The 18427-nt window shown below is 39.6% G+C and overlaps 1 protein-coding gene across 8 annotated transcripts in view; it reads right to left on the bottom strand.

The window, feature by feature from the left end:
• Nucleotides 1-16308, bottom strand: part of LOC109076080 (zinc finger protein 536-like) — a 147865-nt gene extending 131557 nt beyond the window's left edge. For 2 of the 8 annotated variants that reach the window (XM_042755487.1, XM_042755481.1), the window contains exons 1-2: nt 15861-16308; nt 8658-8691 (exon numbers count right to left, since the gene is read on the bottom strand). The gene's annotated coding sequence lies outside the window, so the exon portion shown is untranslated. The other 6 variants (XM_042755488.1, XM_042755483.1, XM_042755482.1 and 3 more) reach the window with 6 other exon arrangements.
• Between the last annotated feature and the right edge of the window lie 2119 nt (nt 16309-18427).

Raw genomic sequence — 18427 nt, 5'->3', positions numbered from 1 at the left:
GTAACCACCTATACAATTGCAATCTGCTGGGTAAGAGAGCGAGACAAAAAACGGAGGGAGAGAAATCACAGGCGCAGCACAGGCTGGGAAAGTGGAACAGATAGTAGAGTTTATATTTGAAAGAAAAAGAAAAAAAGTACAAGCGAGTGAGCTACAGAATCAAATGGCTTAGGCTGGTCAGCTGCTTGCCACATGGTAGAACTAACAAGAACTGAAGTCACAATGATTCCAGCCTGGCTTGGATGTCCTTCCTCCCCTCTCTTACATTCTCTCTCCCTCATCCACTCTTTCCAAAACAGTGGGACCGACTCGGACCCGGACACTTCTTATAACTTTAACCTTGACCTGGACGTCAAGTCTTTTGCTTCTCTTCATCCGCAGAGAGAAGAAAAGAGAAAAGCGAAGGTCTTTTTGTGATGACAGCCGGTGCTACCCTAGGATTAGAATAGCCCATTCCAAAGCAAGAGTGCCATATTAAAGTCTTCCACATTTGCGAAATTGCAAACAGATGCAACTCAAGTACCTGCAAATAATCTGCCAAGACCAATTTCAAAAGGGGAGATTTCCAAATATGTGGAAGTCATTAGGACGCGCATTATTTTTGCGATGAGCAGGAGGATGGAGCCGGTCTAGAGGCAGATGGGTGCTGCTTTTATTTAGCCAGAAAAAAGGACTACGTGTTGTTCCATCATAAATGAAGATATATAACGCCAACAAAACAATTATACACCAAATATCAATGATTCAAAGACAACAAAAGAATGTACGGTTTCCTTTCATCGTTGCGACCACAATCTTTCATCTTTCTCTTTCCTTCTTCATGTTTCACTATTCACTTCTGATAACATGAGACACAAAGAGATCTAACGGTGATGTAAAAGAAAATATTAAAGGTAAAACGCTTCAGATATCTGATTTCCAACTGCTGTTGTTTTCTTTTCTTCTTGCTCTTTAAGAAACTGAATCGGTTGTTGACTCTCTATCTCTCGTTTTATGCATCAGTCTTTCCTGTGTTCTCCAAATAGCGTTTTACCTCTGCATGCCTGTGCCGCATTCTCTAATTAAAAATGATTTTACCACCATGCACTGCGACAGACTTCATTAGGATGTCGTACAGCCTCTCTCAGCCTCCATTCAGCATGGGATATCCCAGTCACATGCATGTTATTCTCTATCCTGTTTCTTGATGTGTTCTCACATTAAATAAACACATACTTTGGTGGAATGAAAAAGTGTGATTCATTGATCAAATGTCATTGTGCATTTTTAGCCTTTTAAAAATGGTGCTCAAATTCAGCCAATGAACAAGAAGTGTTCAGTAAAATTTATTATAATTGAAAAGGCTTCCCATCCACAACTAGTAAGCGTGTAGCGGTTTGTAAATGCTTTGGGTTAAAGAAGATTCAAGAAATCAAGAGATCCTTCAGAAATCATTCTAATATGATGATCTGGTGCTGAAGAATCATTTGTTATTATCAGTGTTAAAAGCTGTGCTACCTAATATTTTTGTGGAAACAATGAGCGTTTTAGGATTTTGATGAATAGAACGTTCAAAGGAACAGCATTTATTTCAAATAGAACTCTTCTAAAACAATATAAATGAGTTTACTGTCAATTTTGATCAATTGAATCTGTCCTTGCTGAATAAAATTATTAATTTCTTTCGATCTTACTGACCCCAAACTTGTTGAACTGTAATGCATATATAGAGACATTCTTCAAAATATTTTCTTTTGTGTTCCAAACAAGAAAATCATACAGGTTTGGACTATCCCTTCAACTGGTGATGAATTGAAGCAAATGCAAAATGTAGTTTTTATCTCCATCTTTCTTTCTGCTCCGTCCATATTCGTTTTCTGTCTCAATGTGGCTGGCAAAAAGAAAGAAAGAAAGAAAATTCTATAATTGAGCGGTACAGAACATGTGCCCTCCCTGCTCCAAGATGACAGATGGATTATAAAAACTTCAAAGGCGAGCATTTGGAGCACCAGGGGAGAGATGGTAGGTATTTGAACTATCATTCTTTACCCAGGAGACAATGGCTGCCTGACACGGCGTATACATCAAGAAATACTGCAACCACATAGACATAATCTCCCTCTCTTGCTCTCTTTTTCTCCCTACCTCTCTCTTTGCGATACATTAAACATCCTGTTATAAGTAACTTTCAGTAAGGCGCAAAAAGGCTAAGGAGGGTTTGTAAGATTAAAAACAGTTCACAGTGCACACACTATTCGGAAGACCTTCGTAACTGCTATATAATGTGACATACACAGGCATAAACAGCAAATTAACTTGTCATCCACAGCGAGAAGTCACTGAATGTTGTATTAGTTTTAGAGTCTATTTAATATAGCTAGAGGAGCATTTGCCCCCCTGAATGAATCCAGCAGCCATGTGAAAGAGAGGTAGTGCTATCCGTTTCTCTCATCCTCTGCCGTGCTTTAGATATGGTTGTGATCTATTAAAAAAACATGGCCATCTGTCCAACTTCCTTCAGCACAGAGGCAGCCTATGGGCAAACTACTTTTAATAATATAGAGACAAGATGTGGGAATGCCACCATGCATACCTAATGAGAAGATCTAGATCCCCTGCTGCAAATCACTACTGATTCTTATCCAAATCTGCCCCGGTGTGAACTTGCTTGCTTTTGTTACTGGTTGAAAACACACACACACACATACTTGCACTCGAACACAATCTCATTTGTTCTGTGACTGTCGACTCTTGGCTTTAAGGATTCGTCTATGGGATCTAGACAGTATAAGTGAATTCTCAGTTGTTTTCTTAAGATTTCTCTTCACTCCCTTCCCAGTTAATTGGCACTCATGGGTCTTTTTATGAGAAATTAAATATAAATATAAAGCAACATTGTGCATAGACACAAATCTGGAACTCAAGACAAAGAGAATCAAAAAACAAACAAACAAAAACCAAATTTGAAAATCAGAAAAGACAACCTGCACAAATGTTTAATAAAGCATACCTGAAATCCAGACACGGCCCACTGAAGCAGTAACACTTATTCACCCTTGATTTATAAAGCTGGTTGACGTTAAGCTTTGTGTTTCGCTAAGAGGGCTGCCCTTTGACCTTTCGGATAACCCCAGTTTGTTTGCGTTTCTGTATGAATGTGTGTGGCTTCTGCAGTGGAGTGCGTAGTAACGCTTTTCTCCGACTGGTCACCTTTTTAGTGTCCATCAGGATTTCCTTACTAATCCCTATGGATCATCCTATCAGTGCTTAAAGCATGTTTATGTGTAATGGAATCCATCTTTCTTGATTTATCCCATTCCCCCGCTCCTCCCTCTGCTTTCTTTGGATCTATTTTCCTCAGGCCAGAAGTTTTGAGAGCAGAGTAATTAAATGTGCATCTATCTATCTATCTATCTATCTATCTATCTATCTATCTATCTGTTTTATTTTCAAATATATAATATTGCATTAATAAATATATTATATATTAATAATATATAATAATATAAACAAACAGTATAGATTTAGTATAATAGTTTACATATTATGGAAATAAACACAAATGTTGAAAAGTTATGGGTTGGCAAGTTTTTTTTATATATATATTTTTTTTTTGAAGGAAGTCTCTCTTGCTCTCCAAGGCTAAATTTATTTGATCAAAAACAGTGAAGAACAGGGTAACACTTTACAATAAGGTTCCATTAGTTAATGTATTAACTAACATGAACCAACTTTGAACAACACATTTTTTAAAGTATTTATTAATCTTTGTTCATTTTAACTAATGGTAACAAGCACAACTTTTGATTTTAATAATGCATTAGTAAATGATGAAATTAACATCAGCTAGGATGAATAAATGCTGTAGAAGTATTGTTCATTCTTAGTTCAAGTTAACTAAAGTAGTTAACTAATGAACCTTATTGTAAAGTGTTACAAAGAACAGTAATATTGTGAAATATTATTACAATTTAAAAGCAATGTTGTTGTTTTCTTTCTTTCTTTCTTTTTTTAAAATATATTTAATTTATATTTAAACCTTATCCTTGAGTGTTACATGATCCTTCAGAAATCATTCTAATATGCTAATTTGATGCACTAGAATAATTTTTGTCTTATCAATGCTGTAAAGTTGTGCTACTTAATATGTTTGTGAAACTTATTTTTCCTTTAGGATTCTCTGATGAAAAAACTGTCTTAACTGTCACTTTTAATGAATTTAATGTGTCCTTGCTAAAGAAAAGTACGAATTTCTTCTATGCATATAATATTTATATTAACCGACACCATCGAGAACTAATGCTTCTGATAGTAGGCCTAGCTCACATGCCTATTTATTAGCTGATATGACCTCAAAATGGCCAAACATCTGCAAACATATCAATCATTTACTGGCTATGATAAACTTATCTCTCGCATATAGATCTTTGTTTTGTTAAATATAAATGGTGCTACAGTATAGTGAGTTTTTGCAGCACACCTTCTCCGAAAGTAAGAATCCAGGTGCTATCTTTTACCTTTAGCTTCCCAGCTCCTCTCGAACACCTGCTCTATTCCTCTACACAGTCCCCCGATGCTCTCTTCTCTCCAGCTATTTCTCTCTCTTCCTAAGCTTGGAGGTTTGCAGTACCTCCCCCTTGCTCATAACCAACTGACAACAGTGTTTGATTAAAAGCGCATTTGGACGGTAGAGAAAAAACCTGACCCGGCCTCCATAATTAAGATCACTTCCGAGATTACTCCCGACAACAAAAGGGGGGAAAGTGGGGATTCGTCGGCCAAGGCGAGGAGATGAAACAGAGGAGCATGGGACGGGGTAGACACCTCGTGTGCCTTGATCAAACGTCCAGTCGAGGGAAGACAGATCCCTACGGTTCTTCTCTGGGATATGAACACATCCCGTTCCACGTATCAGTAGGCGAAATATTCAGTACACGCCAGCATTTCCCACATGTACACACACAGCAATTTCACAATAAATCTTAAATTAGAGGGAAAGAAATAACAAAGTCCTCCCAAATAAAGGCGCTAACACGCAGACACATAGCATGGGAGCAAACAAACATTTTCGTATGCAATAACGCAAATACACACACTCCATTTTGGAGTAACAATGCTGCAGGTGCTGTTCAAGTCTAATGAAGACAAATAAACATGCGAGAGTGCCTAGAAGTCACATAATAACAAATAAAGATCAATACTTCTCAGAGGAGAATTATTAGCCAGCTTTGTGAGTTTTAGCCAAAAGCCTCTGGGTGTGATTTGTTCTGTCTCACTCATAACTTCCCTTTTTCACAGCAGACACAGAAACCCCACATCACATTTCTCTTTCTCTCCTTCTCTCGTGTGCGCTCTGCTACGGCTGTGGTTAGGGCACTCACTGAGGCGTTGCAAGTTAAGTGGCCTGCCCAGGGGGAGCGTGGAACTAGGCAGTGACCCACCTGGGCCTTGATCCCGAGACCCCCTGCGGTCAGAGGTCCATCTCCTTAACCGTTCCTTGGCGATGCTTCGCATTACCACAGCCGTCCTCAGCCTCCAAACCCAGCGCGGGAGGCCATTAATATAATCACAGGGATGTAGTGTGCGCCGGAGAGCCCTGAGGCTACGGCAATCAGCGGGGCTGAGTGAGGGCTAAGAGAGACTGAGGGGAGAGAGAGCGAGAGAGAGGAAGAAAAATATATAAACCAAGGAGAAAATCTTCCATAGCTTCCACATTCGGCTCGCGCCGAAAGAGGATCGCGTCGGATCATCATTCCTGGAGACGCAGGATGAGAGGGGGGCTGAGGTTTGCACTTTAAAGGGGACCTCCCACGATGGAGAGAGGGAGATCGGGGAAGGGGGGGATCATGAATCTTCTCTGCCCAACCTTAAGCCTCTCTAGTTAGTTGATCTAACGATGACTGGTCACAGTACCATCATCATGCAAATTTAAACAGAGATGATCTTTTAGCCGACTGATGAGGGGGCCACACATACAGGAAAAGTGTTAATGATCAACAGCAGACCACAGGCCCCTTCCTCTGCGCAAATCACATCATCACCGGCTCGACTTGTTATGAAAGTCGCTCTCGCTCTGAAACAGCCGATATCCATAACGTTCTGATTAGCGTCATGAAATTAATTCACCCCTAAGCATCTTAGTGAAATTCAACCCACATTTTATGTATAAAAGTCGAAACTATTAATATCGTGTTTATATTTAAAAAAACACAAGGAAATTTATTTTACACCGTTTATGTAAAATTAACAGCATGCTTTCAAATGCAAGCAGGAAACAAAAAGCCATCTTCTTTCCCCAAGAAAAGTCCAGACACAAAAGATTTGCTGTAAACATACACTTACATACACTAATGTTCAGAATTTTTTAACTTCAAAAATGCATTTTCCTACAATAAACAGGTCAACTCTTGAGTGTCAACTCGTTCACCTCACCTCGTGAAGTTAAGAAGGATGCTGGCGGTGGATCTGATGCAAAGAAGTCATGCATAAAAACTTCCAGAAGTGTAACTGAACTCTAAGCTGTCCTTTCTGAACATGCCTTCCATTTTTTTGTTTCAGCCTCCAGTCCTGTGGGTTTGGAGTGGATTGGATCGTCCACATTACCACAGCCTCATCTATACTGACAGCCTTATTTACAAAAACGTGGGGAAGAGCAACAAGGCAAGTTACCCCACACTTTTTCCTTCACTCACTTAACTTAGCTTTCTCCCAATTACAACGATTGGCACAGACGCCATAACAAAAGAGATGAAACGGGCAACTTAAGAGACAGACAACAACACTTCGTGATCAAGACTGAAAAAAGGGAGCAGGCGAGAGAACAAAAACAATAACAGAAAAGAAAGGGGGAGAGGGAAAAGAAGCTGATTTGTGAAAACCGGCGGAGATTGTGGGAGATGTGTTATGGGTAAGTGTCAGCAGGAGGGGAGAAACACATCTTAAAAGACTTAAAAGGTGTGTAAAGTAAGCTGAGCATCGGGGGAATTCTCTCTGAGAGCCCCTTTAAAATTCACCTCTGTATTAATGCAGATAAATAAAGGCAAATTCCCCAAAGTAAATACTGTTTAACTCTCACCTTCAGCAAGAGTTACTTAAAGTGCTTCTCACAGGACTGACAGCCCTCTACAAACAAAGCAACCAGGTGGCTGATTGTATGTGTATTTATGTCTCCAGGATTTAAACAATGCAATTATTTCCATACAAAAGTAGGTATACCCTGTAACACAGTAACACACCACTGATGCTTTTATGATCTTATAATATACTATTTCACTGATATTCAAACATTTAAATTAAAGGGGGGAAGAATCTGTGTGAAACTTTTTGTATAAAAAAAGAACACAGATAAATACTATTATTTATAATAATAATCACAATAATAATAATAATAATAATAATAATAATAATAATTATAATAATAATACAACCCAATTTGTCATCTATTTAATGTGTGATATTCTCCTAAATTCAAGAAGTTTTGACCCACTGAAATTGGGCCTGGCCTTAACCTTGGGCAGAAATGAGCAGATATACAAGTACTTACATACTTAATATTTGTTCTGGGTGTGGGGGGGGGGGGGGGGGGGGGGGGGGGGGTTGGGGGGCTGCATACTCATATGACACTAAGGGTCTGAAGATGTGGCAGTGCTGGTATGGCTAGAAGGGTGCAGGGCGGTTGACAGTCACAGAGGGGCATGTGTTCAAAGCCTGAAACGCTTATTAGCATCCGGGCCTATTTATTTACTTTAAGATCACCAGAAAAAACTGTAAAACCCTATTGGAGCTTTTAGAGGAGGGGAAAATTGCGTTTTAATAGGTTGCATGTTTAAAGTCACTAAATATTTACAAAGAGCCTTTTGGGTGAAAGTTGCATTCATATTTAGAAAATAAAACTGTAAAATGTCAACTAAAGCACTGAGAAAATAAGTAAAAGATGCTTAGTGTCTTTATAAAATGGAGCTCATTAACAATCATTCATTTAAAAAATATAACATTAAACATAACATTAAAAAATAATTATTATTTTATTCTACTGAAAGAAATTCCAATATTAAGGTCAGATATTGAGCGATACAGCCCTGATGTGACCATGATTCAGTTCAAAGTAGCAGGACAGACGTGCAGAGGCATTAAAGAGCTTTGCAAACAGGCGGTCATGTCCCTGACTGATATCAAGCGGCAGTTATCAGCACTGCCACACACAGATCTCTCACAGCCTGTTCAAGAGCACAGCACAGATATGTTAAATACATCACCCTCTCTCTCTTTCAACATCTCTCTCTCCCTCTCTTTGCCAGTGCCAGTGCTTCCCTCTTTCCCATCCGTATGCCATCTCTCTTTCTCTCGCTCTCTCTCTCTCTCTCTCTCTCTCTCTCTCTCTCTCTGGTTAGTAGCTGCTAATTCACAGGGTCTGATCTGTCTGTAAGGCTGGAGACGCCAATGCTATCATTATCAGCCAATTCAGCCAGCCGTTAAATGGAGGAATCAGGAGACATTTGCTCTCCTCCACTATCGCAATGACATCATTACCGGGAGAATAAACAGCACAAGCACTCTGACCGTGTGTTAGTGTGACTGTGTAAGTGTATGCGTGAGCATGTGTGTGTGGTGTGTGTAAAACATAAAAGGGTCGTATTCAGGGGAAGTTAGAGGGGGGAGTAAAAATAACATGAGCCTACCTGTGAGATACCAAGGACCGGGACACACTGTCAGCTGAAAGTTCCCAAGTGCAGAGCATGGAGAGACAAAAAAGAGGGAGAGAGGGAGAAGGAAAAAGAGAGAGTGAGTGAAAGAGTCGTTTGCACATACAGGGTAATTTTTATTTTTTTCACACACTCCCTCCCTCTTTTTCTGTCTCCTTTTGCCACTCCTCTCCAACATTGCGCTAATAGCCACCTGTGAACCGTGCAGGCATATGATCCACTCCCAGGCCTCTGAAGTGGAGTCACCTCTGTGTTTTTCGGCCCCCTCCTCCAATGATAAATCATCATCGTTTAGCTAATATCCGTTTTTAACCTCTCTCCCTGATTAACAACACCCCCCCACCCCCCGGATACAAACCACTCCTGCTACAGTGCAGCTAAATAGCTTGCCTCTTTTCCTTTTTTTTCTCCTCCGCTCTCTTTTTCATATTCCTTTGCTCTTGGTTTCTCTTTCCTTCACTTTTTAAATTCTAGGTCCTTCAAAGATAGGACAAATAACAATTCATTAACCATGACTGTCACGTCTGTTCGAAAGGGTCACTATCAGCATTTTAACCTTCAACTGCTCAAGAACAGGAAGTAAAGACACATGCATTTTAATTAACCAATAAAAAATAAGCAAGAAACAGATGTTATGGATTACAAAGTGTCTGGAAACACATAAATATACTTGTTTAAAATTGTAGCAGTGATTATGCACACAAAGCTACAGAGATATTTAAAAAAAAAAAAAAAAAAAAAAAAACACATTGCACTTTTGATACGGCACCCCTAGTGGAGGGGGCAAGAGAGAAATTCAGTCTGTGCAGATCTGACTGGAAATTGTAAAAATATTTTCAGCAAAGGAATTCCGACATGCGAGCGGCTTGGGCTTCCTTACAAAGGACCCATCTTCCCTGAGTAACAAGTGGAGGGAATGAGTGCCGACAGAGAAGCTAAAATCCCTCAGGCTAAAGAAATCCAGCTATTGTAGTAATAACCCCCGAGACCTGGCTGAGTATGTACAGCTTTCAGAGGTATTTCTCATCCTATTTGTAGCTCCGTCAGTGATCTATGTGTGCGTGCGTGTGTGTACTGGTAAGTGACGGGGTGTACATAACGTAGGTCACTTCACTGCTCATGTGCTCCTTTAAACACGCTCTTTTTTTTCCATGTTCTCTTTCTTGTATTTAATTATTTATTTATTTTTAATTTTAGACAAGTGCAACTTCCCACCACAAATACTCGCTGGGGTTTGCCTATAATACTATAATGTATTTTTTCATCTCTCTTCTCATTTTTTTTCTTTTTTTTTTTCCTTTTTTGTTCCACAAGGCAAGTTTCATTAAAGATCCAATTATGCAAATCAGGTCCTGAAGAGCCAGTTGAATATGCAGTATAATAGTGTACCGTAATAGTTCAACACAATATACTGCATCTGAGGCAGATTTACGAGGCAACATAACTGCTACGCCTCCGTCCTTTGGAGAAAACCTCTTGATCATAATTAAAGGTGCAGGGTCCCTCTTTACTTCTCAGTTGCATCCATTTTAACCAGGCCGCCCTCCAGGGGGCTGCAGTCCCTCACACTCAGGGTGGGTTGTGCACCCGTTGAGGTCATGACCTGGAAACAGTTCAAGGGTAGATGTTGTTAAACTCCCCCAATTATCTGGAGACATCTTGTAAGAGAGATGCCCTCCGCTCCAGCGTCGGACCACCCACCCATCAGAGGTATCTGCCACTATTTTTGGTGCCTGTGCAGCACTGCAAATATTTACCACTATTTTAAGAGCTCAGATTAGAATGCAAAACAACATAATAGCATGTGGTTAAGGCCAGTGATTGACAGGAAGTTGCTTGTTTGTGCAAAGCCCCTGTCTGCTGAGATGACATGGTTATAATTTTGTTCTTCTCACCGTCATGTCAGATGGTGCCTTATAGTACATAGGAATTAGTTGTTTATTCGTTTTTTTAATAAAAACGTTAACTCAGCAGTAACCTCAAATACTAAAAATAAAAGATGCTAGCTAAATAGTCAGCTAGTCAGCTAAATAGGAGTCTCATTTCTGGAAAACGAGTAACGCCATAGCCGAAGGCTGAATGTGTCTCCCAAGGCTGTGTAAACCTGCCCGATTCAACACTCTCCATAATGACCACATGTCCCACAGCCTTTCTGTACACACTCACTCTCCCGCTCTCTAAAATGTGTGTGAGAGCATGAGCACGTGTGTGGTGTTGGAGGGCTGATTTTCGTCCACCCATTCCCTCTCCCACAGGAGAGAATTATGAGAAAGGGGGAAAAAAAACTTAGCAGGATACGAAACATCTGCACACATCTGTTCGGTTCTGTCATCTGCGAATGGGCTAACTTTAACTGTAACGTATGCTTCCATTACAGTGCTCAATATTTCTCAAAGTGCCATTAGTCTATCTATATATTTTTCTCATGGAAAGTGGAGTAGAGCAAGGACCCATCTCTCTCTCTCTCTCTCTCTCTCTCTCTCTCTCTCTCTCTCTCTCTCTCTCTCTCTTGCTCCATAGACAGACAGACGCTCCTTCTGGTGGCACCCTGGCATGAGGCAGTGGAGACAAGATCATCCGTCACCACCTCATCTGTCAGGGCACTCTTTATTCTTAGATCACACACTGACTGACGTCTGTGATTAGCCCGCTCAAAAACTTCCACTCCTCTACCCCTCTCCCTCTCTATCTCTCTCTGTCTGTTTCGAACGACAACGAAAAGCCTTAGAAATCATCACTCATTTATAAGTGACATGTGCATAACGAAATGTCCTTATTCCACTATAATTATTTGTTAAATACAAAAGTTGACATCTGTCAGTAACCGAACATTCCCATTTATATTACGTAAAGTGACATGCTGAACTGTGTCTTCGGCTGTACACAGGCGGATATTGAATGACAGGGAATTATGCGCTTAATCAATTGGAAAGGACAGGCATAGGAGTAATGTGAGGCACTCTTTTTCTAAATGTACTTTCAGAGGATGTTTGATTCTATAGCGATCATTACAGGACCACACCTGTAACTTTACACCAAAAATTTGGATGTTTGGAGATAATATAATTCAGAACAATGTGGGGAAAATAGTAAATTTTTCTACACTCTTAAAAAATAAAAAGGTTTCAAATAGGGGGTTTTACCACAATGCCACAGAACAGAGGTGCCCAAACTTTAAGATGAAGGGCCAAAAATCAAACTTGACTGAAAAGTAAACATTTCATTATATACAACTATGTTATATAAAAAAAGAAAAGAAAAAAGAAAAATAATAATGCAAATATATATATATATATATATATATATATATATATATATGTGTGTGTGTGTGTGTGTGTGTGTGTGTGTGTGTGTGTGTGTGTGTGTGTGTGTGTGTGTGTGTGTGTTTACACAAAAATATAAATTAGAAATGAAGATACGATTCAATGGCATTTTTCCCCCCTATTTTAATCCCCTCTCTTGTGATGTGGCATTTTGAGGCAAATCAATAGTCATCAAAGGCCAACATTGGGCATTCGTGCCATAGAAGGACCGATTTTGTGTTTCCCACAGAACGTGTAAATTTTATTTTTCTCAGTTATTTTAGAAAATAATATTTTAACTTTTTTCCACTATAAAGAACATTTTGTGCAATGGAAATGTTCCATGGATGTTAAAGTTTCTTTATATTACCATCTACACCATTTAAAAAAAAAAAAAAGTAAAATATTTAAAAATGTCATTAAGCAAAGATAGATTCTTTTCTCAAAAGTTAACATAACCTTCCTCATCAAGGTCACTAAAGTTATTTGGTAAGCAAACAGCATCATGTGAACGCCCCAACAAATAAAAGTGACACTCCTGTTATTTAGGGATTCTTCCGGCATGAGGAGAAAGGCCTGAGACTTGAGAGCTGGAGAGGAAGGGAATGAGGGGGACGACGGGGTGGAGCCGCAGGGTCGGTGTCTCCACAGCACATATCAATTAATACCTAAACGCCACGGCCTTGCCTGCCATACTGTCCCCCTTGAGTTGCCTGGCTAGGGCCCGGGCATCTGGAAGACAATTTCCTCCAATTAAAAGGAGCGGGGAGGCATTTAAGTGTGGAATGGCTGTTTGATTGAGTCTCCAAGGCTCAAGCACAGATCCAGCCGGCTAAGCTGGAGACTGACAGGCCTGGAAACAGAGAGAGAGAGAGAGAGAAGGCTCTTCTCTCCTGCCCTGCCCTCGGCTGTGGCGAGGGCTGGGGAGGTGCACCTCCACATACCGTGGTTACTGGTGACGGCGGCGGTGAGCACGCAGACCTAGGGACACGCTAACACTCTCGAACGCTGCCAAGTTCTGCCACACAACACACACTTTCCCTGCCGAATGAGTGCAAGATGCATATGTAAATGAGAGCGTACACACCAGGGAGGAGACATTTTGACAGGATTGGCTTGGTCTGTTTAGCCCCATCGAATTGCTATCAGTTGCACTGGCAGAGTGTATTCACAAGAGTCTCCACAACACCCTCTCTCTCACTGCATTTAAACGAGTTTGATATTTTTCCTCCCCCCAAAAAAACATTTCGTCTCATAAATGATATATTCCACGTGAGCATGATATACATTTTCAGCTGCTAATGTGTTTGTGAAGACCAAAAAATTATATATAAATAATAATAATAATAATAATAATAATTTAAAAAACAAAAATCCTGCAATAAGCAATACTTGCAACAACATCAACACCTCTACAACTGTGGCTACCCCGTGCTATCCCGTGTTTTTTTATTATTATTTTGCTAATTAGTAAAATATTTCAAAATAACACACATCAATTGGCATAAAAACTATGATTACAAATCAATACTGTAGCTTAGGAACAATTTTAGATTAGTTCATTATTAAATACAATAAAATAATGCTGTTAAATATATCAAACATTTCACATAATACGATCACCTCAATTCAGATGGCCTCTCAATTACACTATGCATGACTATTTTCTCTCCCTTTCTCACTGTCCACAATAATCCAACATACTATTTATTGACTGATTTATTTTAATTTAGAAAGGAGCTTGACTATATTTGTGGTCATGTTAATGCTGGCCTTTCAAATGAATTGTGTGGGATTCTGAAAAGAATGTGTGACTTGACTACATCACAATGTCATTTCAAATCAGAAAAATGAAAAGAGCTGACGAAAAAGTCTACGCCCAGACACTATTACAGACATAATATCCGTTAAACAATGACAGTACATCTGTGCCTCCTGCTATTTGTCCCTTTCTATGAACAATGAACCTGAGGAAAAAACACAAACAAACTAAAAGTGGCTGAATGTGTTTATGTGTGAGTGTGTGTGTTTAATATTCTTCTCCTTAAGTAAAAGTGTTGGGTCATCTCATATAAAGTGACAAGAGAAATCTGCACCTGGATCTGAATGCATGAGACAGCAAATCAATTTTGCTTGATTTATGAAGACCTTTCATAAAGAATTAAGCACCTGACGTGCGCGCAATAGACGCGTGATGCAATGTGTCATTATAATTCTGACCCTGACAATGTTATAATTTGTACCAAGTACCAAAATATGCATAAAACAATACACGGAATGATTGTATTGAGTGTCACAAAGCAGCTCACAATCATGCCAACATATAACATTTGATCTTTTCTTCAATTATTCTCGCACTCCCGCGCGCATTCTTATCCCAATCTCCAATTTTTACAACTTTCTTGTTTCTTTTTTTTCCTCCATAAAACATCATTTCCCCAAGCGACAATGTTCGCAACAGTCGTTCAAATCTCCATTTCCAGGGGAGATGTGCGTGTGTTTTTTTCCGCGGATAAAAAGGTTTTTAAGTCTGATATGACATTTAGCCCTCAGTTGTTGAATGCCATCATAAGGCTTCTGTTCATAAGAGGTCGATCACAGCACAAAATGGCAGGTCTCACCGGCTCTTCCATCTCACAAGTTTTGACACATGGCATGCACCGGGTAACTTTGATCCTAATTCTCCAACCGATCTGTGTTCACTTCAGCTGAAATCCTAAACGCAAAGCCCTTGGGGCTGAAGTGAGAAAGTTTGAGCAGAGATTTGAGGAAACTTTCTTACAGCTCCATATCTGTGCTTGGCCAGCACGAGCGAACCTGGTGCGCATCGCTGGAAAGCTTCTGTCCACCTTACAGTAATAATGCACGATGTGTCTTTTCACTTAATTAATAAACTTATCCTTACAAGAGCCAAATTTAAAATATAACGGCGTGCGTTTGTATTTTTTTATTATTTTTGTCTTTAGAGTAAGTTCATCTAAAAGCGTGCAATGGCTTCCAGCAAACGCTTTCGATTATGAAGCCGTTTTATTATCTCACGTGACAACGATTTAGACAATATTGCATCTATTTCAAACAAATAGTGCAATATGATAACACACACACACAATATCATTAGCACAAACTGAAAGCGGATCGAGCGAAATCCATCCGCGAGCCCACTACTGATCTAGCCACTTCTTACCTTTAAATTCATCCGGACGTCAAGACGCGTTGCGAAAGATTGTCTTCATTGAATAATGAAGCATGTCCACATAATTGAGCTGATCATTTTCTTATACTGCTGAGGGGGTTAAAGTATATGCACACGCAAACACATGCGCGCGCGCTTCGGACCTGTTATGTTCGTCCTCCCGCGAATCCGTTTCCCAACTGTTCCTCGCGCATCCCGAGTGATGAAAAAGCGCCTTTGAGTTTATTCTCGATATAAACGCGTTCACTGATAGCGATCGGTCAGCATCACAAGACATTTCCCCTCATCTGTCTGTTCGGACTCCCCCTATCTGGACGGTGTAAAGCATTGTACCGTTAAAAAGGCACTCCATTGTCGTCCATTCACAGAGAGCGGAGAGAGTCTTGCGGCATTTGATGGGACTAAAAGCTTGAACCCTTAATAAAACAGCCCCGGTGCATGGAATCTCATCTCGAATCGTCTATTTCCCCCACGCGGAGAGACTCAAAGGCGAAATTCACTCCATCGGATCATCTTATTGACCTTGACTTCCTTGTAAACACTTATTAAAATCTGTCTATCCTCACTCACATTGTCAGCCCCGTTATTCAGACGAGGCGTAATTGGCTTTGATGCCTGTCGCCGTTTAAATAACACCGTGAAAAAACACTACAAATAGCTACAATTGAAAATAAATGCGCTTACCTTTTGGGGAAAGTATCTGAAGTCTTGTATCCTCGAGAAAAAGTCCAGTGAGATGAATGGAGAGCGCGAGCATCAGTCAGTATAAGAGAGAAGTAATGAGTGATAAAATGACGCTCATCTGCACTGTAACCTTGTGGCGTATTTAATGTAAATAAGCCGGTTATGTTGCACACAATCACACACACACACTCACACGTGCACACAAACAGAAACCGGCCAAGACGGGAAGCGCTTTTTTCGCGCTGTTATATGCTAACACAGGAGCGCATATTTAAAACAAATGCACGAGAAAGCTTATCAGTTTGTAAATATGAGATGAAACTGCCACTCAGCGGGGCGCGCAGCCTAACCAACAACCTCCCTCTTCATCACAGAAAGAGGAAAGGGGTCCAGACAGCGGGCGAGACGCGCTCAGAGACGTGGGAGAGGGTCCTCTGAAAAGGTACTTCGGTGAGGACATGAAACTTTTTTGGGGCTGAACTTAAGCGCTCAGGCCGATGTTGCTTTTACACGAGGAAAGAGACGCAGAATAACGCAATTGTTCAGTGTCCCGGCAGCTGACAAAAGCTACGGATTCAATAAACTCTTTGTTGTGGGATTATATAATGATTATGTTGTAAGTATGGGAGCGCTTTGGTAACAATAATAATAACAATACACAAAAGTGTGCAATCGGAATGCGAGTGCGTGTGACTTTGAAGAAAAGCACACGGATGCGAGACTGATTGATTATATCGATCGGTTATTATTGATTATATTGATTCTATATCCAGGTACAAAGAAGGAAAATAAAAAAAAGCAGGTGGTTAAAATAATTAAAAACTTATGTACTGTACTTTATAAGTCCACCCCCCCCCCCCCCAAAAAAAAAATAAATAAATAAATAATAATAATAATAATAAATAAATAAAATATATAAATAAATAGGCTAATCATGTATTACAATTACACACAGTCTTTAAGAAATTATTAATATTATGTATTTACGTTAATTAGCATCACGCAGTTATTTTACAGAAGGACCTTTCTAATTAGAAAAATCGAATCAATACGACTGATCATGAATGATTTCTGTGTTAGGAGCTGGTGACATCTAATAACACGGCGTATTTACACAGGCAGGACAAAACACTCACTCCTAACGTGATCCAGAGAACTGTTACCATGTGACAAGTTGCAAAGTGGAGGGTTTTTCTTTTTCTCTTTCTGCTTCACTACACAGTTGTGTGTGTGTGTTCAAAAGAGCATTAATCGTTATTAAATCCCCAGGCAAAGACTCGCCTTCTCTTTATTTTCTTTCCAGACAAAACACACGTTTTAAAAGATAGCACATTCATTATTCACTATGAAAATCAGATTCCCATGCTGCCCCTTAAACGCTCAGGAATTCAGCCCGCATTTTCCAGTCTGATGTGTATGAAATTCCTTTTTGAACAAATTCCAAAATAAAAGTTGTGCCTCTAAAGAAATTAGCATAACCATCCCATCAATAATATCGCTATCTCTATGGGAATGATAGCGAAAGCAGTAGGGGTGTTCCTTTACTCAATTCTTCATGGATTCTCTGTTTCTTTTGAACTTGTTATAGCAAGTCAAGTGATTCTTTATCGGTGACAGGCCTGACAATACACGACGAGGACGGGAAAGCAGGTCAAAAGGAAGTTGCCATATGGACTTCCACATGCACTTTCCTAACAATATAGGGCAGAGATCTGCTCCACACACAAGTGTGTTCATCGCGCTCTCTATTTATCCTTTATTTTTAAGTGTTTGGGGTTAAATGAAGTTGAAGACATTTGTTGCGGATAAAGTGGGGCAGCTGTATTCTTGTTAAAGCGAATCGCTCGTCTTTGTTTCTTGTCTGTTTACTTCGCCGTGGCTTTTACGCTAACAAACAAATGTGGATGCGTTCGGTTTGGCTGCTATCCATTTTATGGATTTTGGTGCAAAATCAAGAGAATAAGGTAAAATTGTCACGTTGTCTGCTGTGTTTGGAAGGGCAGCATTCGAGATTGATCATTTTGTCTCCGCAAATATCAACTTGTAACAGGAATCAAAAGGTCGAAAGATCCTGACGGCTCGAGTCACGTGACTCCTGACTGCCCTCGAGCAACAGGTGCACTTAGGGAAGGAGGGAGTACTCAAGGCTTTTTTTTTTTTTTTTTTTTTTTTAGTCCTTGTCTTGGTGAAAGATGATGCTTATAGTGAATCAAGTGTAGTCAATTATGGTGTAATGTTGCTTTATTTGTTTGTGTACTTAATATCGCATACTATGTAGCTACATATTATTAATATGCTATTACATTATATATGCTAATTTACTAAATATAATTTTTTTTTTAAGAAATACACACACACAATGTATGTGTGCACATTTTATTAATATATTAAAGTCCCTGACAAAAGACATTCATGAGCTTTTTTTTTTTTTATTCACATCACAAGTTTAGTTTAAAATTAAAATAGGCCAATGTGAATGCTTAAGCGAAATTTTATATTTTAAGTCCTTTATATTACAACTAAATCCTTTTCACCACCATTTATTTATTTATTTATGATTCCACAAT

Source organism: Cyprinus carpio, unplaced genomic scaffold (assembly GCF_018340385.1).
Source record: "Cyprinus carpio isolate SPL01 unplaced genomic scaffold, ASM1834038v1 S000006709, whole genome shotgun sequence".
NCBI classification, from domain to species: Eukaryota; Metazoa; Chordata; class Actinopteri; order Cypriniformes; family Cyprinidae; genus Cyprinus; species Cyprinus carpio.
The sequence above is the reverse complement of the archived record's forward strand: the minus strand, read 5'-3'. Positions and strand labels throughout refer to the sequence as shown.